This window comes from Penaeus monodon, chromosome 17 (genome assembly GCF_015228065.2).
Source record: "Penaeus monodon isolate SGIC_2016 chromosome 17, NSTDA_Pmon_1, whole genome shotgun sequence".
Lineage (NCBI taxonomy): Eukaryota > Metazoa > Arthropoda > Malacostraca > Decapoda > Penaeidae > Penaeus > Penaeus monodon.
In genome coordinates, this window is record NC_051402.1 from 22,095,292 (window position 1) to 22,097,791 (window position 2,500).

Consider the following 2,500-nt stretch of genomic DNA (forward strand, 5'->3'; position numbering starts at 1 on the left):
GGAGGAGCAACGCAAGACTTTCCTTCAATGCGTCACAGAAAACGAGGATGGATTTTGAGCGCAGACTGATATAATCCCTTTCAACGTCCCCACGTTTTATACAAAAGGAAGAGAATTAAAAAGAGAGAGAATAGAAAGGGAGGGAGAGAAAAGAAGAGATAGGGGAAAAGATAGAGATACAGATATTCATTAATATAAGTTAATCAGTGAGTGAGTTGCGTAGAAGGAAGGGAAAGTAAAGAGAAGAGTAGAGAGAGAGAGAGAGAGAAAGAGATAGAGCGATAGATATATAGAGAGAAAGAGAGAAAGTAACATACGCATACCTACAGAATGAAAAGGGTAGGTAAATAGATGTATGTGAAGTCATATATATGAGGCAGATATGTTTACATACAGAGAAAAATATACGGAGCGACAGACAGCAGTCAGACAGATAGACAATATGTATAGATACATACGTGTATACATGCATACATGTATGCATACATACATGCATACATATATATATATATATATATATATATATATATATATATATATATATATATATATATATATATATATATATGTCTGTATGTATGTATATATATACACACACACACACAGATATACAGTCTTACATACATACATACGTAGACAGATGAATAGATAGATGGGACGACTGATCGATAGACAGACAGATAGATATATAGATAGACAGATGAACAAACGGACAGACCGACAGACAGAGATTTAGATACACCTCAAGTCCTGGGTCCTTTGATCTCCTCCTCCTCCTTTCTCAGCTGAGCCGACGCTTGCCGAAGAAACAGTTCACATTACGAGCCAATGAATATTCATGTTATATTCACCCTACGTTCAGCTATTAACACAGCCTCTCTGTGCCCCTTCACCCCCTTCCTCCTTTCATTCTAACTACCTCTTTTATTCCATCCCATCCTTTTGTCTTCTCATTCCCTCCCTTTCCCTCACTTTTAGTTTTATTTTCTCTAACTTACTCCCCCTACCCCGATTCTTTTCATCCTTCTGTTCCCTTCCTACTAACTTTTTCTTTTTCCTGCATCATTCTCTTCCCTTCCCTCTCTCTTCCCCATTCCCTCTTCCTTCATTCACTCCCCCCTCTAACCCCCTACTCCTCTCCTCCCCCGTCCCCCATCCCCTACTTTATCCTCAGTTCCCTCTTCCCTCTATTCCGCTGTCCTTCCCTCCTCCTCCCTATCTCTCTTTCCCTCCATCTCCCTTTCCCTCAAGCCCTCCGACCCTCCTTCCTCTCCCTCCCTCACTTTCCCTTCCTTCCCTCCTCCTCCAACCTCTCCCTCCTCCCCTCTAACGCCTCCCTCCTCCCCCGCCATCCCCATCACCCTCCCCCCTCTCTCTCCCTCCACCTCCCCCCCCCCCTAGCAAAGCCCATAAGGACAAGAAAGAATACGAAATGCGTCAGCTGAGGGGACAGGGACGGGGCGTCGCCGATTCCACCTGCGCCGTCCTTTTCCAGAATTAATGCTCCTATTTTCTTTTTTCTTTTCTTTTCGAGGGGGGGGGGGTAGGAGGGAAGGTTGGGAGGGGGGAAGGAAGGGAGAGGGAGGGGTTGGTGGGAAGGGAGGAGGTGGGAGACGGGAACAGTAGGAAAGGAAGGAAGGGAAGGGAGGGGGAGGAGGTGGCAGGAAGAGAAGGAGGTGTGAGGGAGGGAGTGAGGGAGTGGGAGGGAGGGAGAGGAGGTGGGAGGAAGGGATTCGAGGGAGGGAATGGGAGGACGTAGGAGGGAGAGGTGGGAGGAAGGGGGGGGGAGGTGGGCGGATGTTGGAGGTAATGGAAACTGATTGAGATGTAGAGAAGAAAGAGGGGAAAAAGTAAGAAAAATAGAGAGAATGAGAGGTACAGGGGGGAAAGGATGCAGATAAAATAAAAATAAAAAGAGGAAAGAAGAGAGAGGAAAAGAGAGGAAGGAGAAAGGAAAATGATATATAAAGAAGAGCACCCCTCCCCCCCAAAAAAAAAAAGGAAAGAGAGAGAGAGGGGGGGGAGAGAGAGAGAGAGAGAGAGAGAGAGAGAGAGAGAGAGAGAGAGAGAGAGAGAGAGAGAGAGAGAAGAGACAGACAGACAGAGAGAGAGAGAGAGAGGCGTAGAAAAGTGAGAACGAGAAGAAAGGGAGGTGAGAGGAAAAACAAGAACAGAGAGAAAACAAAACTATACAAAACCTTGCCCCCAAAAAAGAGAAGAAAGAAAGACAGAGAGAAAGAGAGGGAGCGAAGAAAACGCAATTACCCTTGAGGCTCAGATTCACAGCACCGAGCAGCACTTTTCTTGCATTTCTTTGCGTCGTTTCCTCTACAATACGAACGAGACTTTGTATATATTACTGTCTAGTCTCATAACCTCTGCCCATCAGCTCTGTGTGTTTGTTTTATGTTTTTGTTTCCTGGGGCCTATGGGTTTGTTTGTTTGTTTTATTTAGTGTATTATTATTTTTTGGACTCTGTATATATCACTGTCTAGTCCC